This window comes from Chenopodium album, chromosome 10 (assembly GCF_948465745.1).
Source record: "Chenopodium album chromosome 10, dcCheAlbu1.1, whole genome shotgun sequence".
Lineage (NCBI taxonomy): Eukaryota > Viridiplantae > Streptophyta > Magnoliopsida > Caryophyllales > Amaranthaceae > Chenopodium > Chenopodium album.
In genome coordinates, this window is record NC_137843.1 from 6,114,643 (window position 1) to 6,120,642 (window position 6,000).

Sequence of the window (6,000 nt, forward strand, 5' to 3'; positions counted from 1 at the left end):
CGATTTTATATGCTGCATTTATGTTGTATAAGAAAGTAAATAATGTTTTAGTGTACTTACCAAACGTTACAAGATATGCATTTCTTTTTGCTTCATGTGAAAATATTTTCTCAATTAATTAGTTAGAGGAAGCATTTTTAATTTTGAGCATGCACTTTTTTGATATCAGACATTAATAAGAACTTCGTCCTTTACAAATCATAACATATACAAGTATCCAAATTAAAAGACTGACAAAATTTGTCAAAAAAAAAAAAAAAAAAAAAAAAAGAGATTATAACAAAAGATAATATGTCGTCTACAACACTATATTGTACTTTGTGGATCTCTATAATATCAAAACGTATACAAGTATTATGTATGATTATAAATGAAAGTAGTTGTCATATATGACGATATATCCCCTCAAAATTTCAAATTCAGTCAATGATTGAAAACTGCATATTACACATGTCACATATGTTGGGAAAACTTGGTTACAACATTCTAACTTATAAATCTGCTTATTAGATGTAACATACGAAATATATATATACTATGGCCAACATGTTTGTAAAGACACAAAGTTTGCTTGAATTAATTTTTTTTTTTAAAAAAAAAAAATTTAAAACTAACTAAGCAAAATTGAAAAATTGCTTTTTGATAATGCTCTTTTATCTTACTCTTACAGTCTCTCAAATTCAATAATTATTTATGTGAGACATGATGTTAGGAAGAAACGGAGAAAAAAGTATAAATTGAAAATATTGTTGAAATCCGTAATCTAATGTATACATAATATGTACTATTTGTAAATGTCAATACTATGTACATGTATAATTACAACGATATTACTGCCTCGAAGTTGAAAAGGCATATATATAATAGCAAGACATGCATAAGCATTCAACAAATAAAAACAAACAAAATTCATACACAAAGTTAACCAAGGAAATGAAAGAATTAAACAAAGAGTGGATACCTGGCCTGATTAAAATGCAGAGTAATTTGAAAGAAAGTTAAGTTGAAAGTATACGTTATGTTATGTGAAAATGACTTTTGAAGTGGAGATTTGTGAAGAGGCGTTAGTATGTTTTGTGCGCGGGAGAGAAAGGCACACAAGAGGCGTAAGTTATTTTCAAGTGCATTCTTTTGACATTTTGTATTCTTATTAAATTTTCTAGCATGTTAAGGTCTAAAACGGTCATTTTTTTTAAATATCAAGATCATTCCGTTCTTTATAATATCAAACTAGTGTTTAGTCCAAACGATACCCCGCTTCTATACGTTAAATATATTCTTTACTTTTTTGAAGATAAATATTTACTTTGTATTATAGTTTTCATGAATTAGGCCCTATTCATTCACCTTAAAAAAAATAATATTCAAAATTAATTTCAGTTCAGTAAAAATAATTGCATTTCAGTAAAAATAAGTTCAGTTCAGCAAAAATAATGTTATTTCAGTAAAAATAAGTTCAGTTCAGCAAAAATAATTTCATTTCAGTCAAAATAATTTCAGTTCAGTCAAAATCAGTAAATGTATAGAAGAAATATAATAGAGATTCAGTAAAAAATAATTTCAGTTCAGCAAAACTAATTTTAGTTCAGTAAAAATAATTTAAATTCATTAAAAATAATTTCAGTTCAGCAAAAATAAGGTGAAGTGAACGAGGCCTTATAGTAATTTTAAATACTTTTATTATAGAATTAGTTGAAGAAAATAATTTGTAAAAATAAAAATAAAAATAAAAATAAACTCGAGCCCTACAATAACTATACTTAGGAAGAATAAATAAGCAAAAGTATTAGGTAGCAAAGATGGTTCGGCTACTTATCTACTTGTATTTTCTAATGAATCCGAGTTCAATTCTTGACATAAACATTTTTTAATTGACATGTATCGATTCTCCTTGGTGATGTGGCATCTTCTTGGTGGACGAGAGGGGTGATACGTGGCGTGTATTCTTGATCAGGAACGCCTTTTAATATAGAGTATAGATTTTTAAAGACCGTGCATAATTGAAATTAAATGTGCCTATCAAATTGGAATTTACTTTTGCTTGTGTTCTCATACATAAAATACCCTAACTATCTTTATATCTATGTGATTATTATTATTATTATTATTATTATTATTATTATTATTATTATTATTATTATTATTATTATCCTATCTTTACTCTTTTTAATTTGTTTGTAACTTTGTAACACATGAACACTAAATAGTGCGATTAAAAAAAATGAGGAAGTACTCTGTACAAAATAACACAAGGAGTATTTGATTACTAACCCTAGCTATATTGGCTATATATGTATATGATGTTTGAAAAGTACTTTGTATATGGTAATTGATGAGTAAACATGAATGAGCAAGCCTTTAAGCCATTACACTAGAGTGGGGTGCAAAGGGCCTTTCATTTCTAAAGGGCCAGGCCCAATAATTTGGCCTTATCATTCTATAAATAATAAGGAAAAAACAAAATACAAAGTATGAGATTATCCGATTATGACTTGAGTGCAGCCAACAACATGGGTATAAAGCGAGTGCTGCCCATAACAATAATTGCCACTGCTAATCATGCCCCATAAACAGAATCAGCATTCACAACCGTCATCCATCAAATCTGACGCAAGACAAGCAGTATATTATCTTCACACATCATACAATCAGATAATCAATACATTTATTATCAGCTCCTTAATACATGTATATAATAATGCTCAATCATCTAGCTTTATTTGCACGTTGTTTACTCATGCCATACTTCCATTTATACGTAGTAATGTTTTTTTTTTGAAAAGAATTTATACGTAGTAATGTAGTATGAAGTAATTTGGAAATTTTACATCAAAAACAAATTTAACAAGATCTCGCATATTTTTTGTGAATATGATTTAATGAATCAAAACAACTCGTAAATAATATGAAAAGGAGGAAATACGCGTTAGCTAGCATAAAAATCACCCTTAGCTTTACATACTGTTAAATCAGGTTTCAATTGATGAATCACCATCGCAGGTGTATAATTCCCCATAAACAAAATCTGGTGCAAGACAAGCGATATATTTTCTGATTATCTCACAGATCATACATCCAAATAATCAATACTTTTTCAGCTCCTTAATACATACTGTATCGTATATGTATATTGTACTTCGCATATAAATAATTTGTATATATATATTTTAATGCTCAATCATACATTTATACTAACTTTATTTGTACGTAACCTACTCTGACAGTCTGACATACTCCTTATACTACTCTCCTGCACGATGATTTGGTAAGGTTTTCTTTTTATACTTTGTATTTCTTTGGAAAATACGGAGTACTTGTATACATTGAAAAAAAATCTGATTTCACTTGATTATAGAGTATTTCGAATAGGTTTACTCCAAAATACGAAGTATAACTCACAAAATAAAGTCAATAAAAAAAATTTACGATATTGTCCAAAGTCAAAACAAACCGACTAATTAATATTAAACGGAAGAAGTATTGTACGTAGTTAGTACCATGACTATTATGATCGATTTTGTGACTTTAGATTACTCTTTTTTTCAACATTCATATCCGGCAATCATAGAAATTAAGACAAGTGAATAGTGATAAGAATCAAAATGGTGCAATAATGGTAGAACAAAGCCACGCACAATGCCCACAAGGTAGTATATAAGCTAGCTAGTAGCTAACATGGAATACATCGACACCTCCCATGATACAAATACATACAACTCTACGGAGACCCTAGCTACCAAACTTGGGACTTGTTTGATTGACATAAAAATATGGAATATATATGTAAGGGGGGGGGGGGGGTTGTGAGACTATCTAAGAATACAACACGTGTTGTTTGTTGACAAATATTTGGTGAAATGGAGCCTAAGCTATGAATTTACAATTCCCACAGAATTAGTTAATTTTTTATTTGAAGTAATATTTTTTGTAAACGCTATAGATTTGTGGAGAAAGGGAGTAGGTAGGGGTGGATTTTAAATTAAAGTAATATTTTTTAAATTCACCCATTTTGTAATAATTGACACGTTTTATTTTTAATTTTTTCAACTCTGTATTATTATTAATTAGGTGTATATTAACTTTAACTGTAATGTTTAACTAAATTATTAAATATATATATATATATATATTATCGTGCGAAATTTTATTAAATATGTGTTCGTAAGTTTCATCATATCACCTTTTTTTTTACTGTTATTTAATTATCTACAAGTAAATTAAAGTCAATCTAGTGCACTAACAAATACTCCGTATGCCAAGTTAATTATTTTAAAATTAAGTTAGTACTTCATCATATTAATTAATAATAGATGCATTTTGATGGTTATGCTACTCAGAATTATGCTATCGCAAGTGTTGTAATTCAGGATCACCTGGGTAATCATATGGCCAGCCGTACTTATATTTTAGGCTCCTACCAGTCGACCTTCCTTGTCGAAGCTATTGCCCTTCGAAGTGGTTTCTTTCTTGGTAGGGATTTTAATTAATATTTTTGTTATGTTTATTGAAAGCGATAACCTAACTGTTACTAATATTTTGCAAGGTCATTTCAGTTGTCCACGGAAACTTCAGCTTCTTATGGTGGATGTCAAGGCTATCTTGGATTCTTTTTCGAGCTTTCAGGCAAGATACATCTATCAAGAAGGAAACCGGGCAGCAAACTATGTTGCCTTGACTACTCGACTTCGATTCATCAAGATATATACCATTTTTTAGATAGTAAATTTTCTTATTTTTTACTCCTAGATAGTTTAAGTCACGGTCTTAAGAGTAGACATACCTAAACACCTCATTGTATCTTACTTCTCAAAAAAAAAAAAAAAAAAAAAAAAAAAAAAAAAAAAAGCATTTTTGAATTAAAAATTTAGAAATAGAATTGCGTGTGGAAACCAAATTCCCAATTGAAAATGTCAAAATAAAGAATCCGATCCACATCTGTATAATCGTATAGTATTTCATTAAAATATAAGCTGCCGTCTAATAACAAATAATACTTTGTACTTTATAATATTAAGTTGCATACTTGCATGAACATAAAACTTACTATAAATAGGGTTCGGGTTGTAGGGTAAGAGGCATCAGCTATTCAAAAAAGGCTATCAAATTAATTTGCTTGGTAATCTTCTAAATACTAGGAGTACAGTATTATTATTATTATTATTATTATTATTATTATTATTATTATTATTCGAAAAATGGAGGGCAGGCAAATTATTTCCAACAAGAAGAATGTGTTAACAATATTCCTAGTTCGTGCATTAGGTAATACCGTATAATACAGTAACTATAATTCGTAAAGTTATTAGTCTGGATCTTGCATGCGCGGATTATTTGTATACTTTATTTGAAAAATTTATGTTACGATAATCTAATGTTATTATATGTTTGTTATTAAATGTCTACTTTTATATATTTTCATTTTGGTAAGTATTTTGTGTTTAATTTTAAAACTTTACCTTGCAGTACTGCAATTGATGTTGGGTGGAAAAGTACTAGGATGTGCTGATGTTGGAGAAGGTTGTGGGGCTTTTAATTGGTGTTGTGAGGGAGGTTTATGTTCAAATACCTTGGGTGGAGGTGTATGTCAATATGGTAAGCCTTTAACAAATCCCCTATTAATTATTTGATTATATACTGGATCTAATCCTATAACATATATCATTACATACTACCTCCGATTTTTTTAGTTGCAACTTTGGATTATTTTATATCTCACAAATAATACCCCAAAGTTACAACTAATAAAAATCAGAGATAATACATAATAATTTGAATTATGAGAGATTCCGTACAAGGTAAATTGGTAACTTGCGCTTATCATCAGTCCCATGTTATATTCACAAGTCACAACCCTTTAAAATACAGGTATATATAATCAGCCTAGATAAGAAACTGAGTTCTAGTATTTTTTTTTTTTTTACGTCGTATATATGATAAGTAATTGGTTGATCTGATGAGATTAATTTGTTACACCACCGCACGTACGTACCAATTATTACT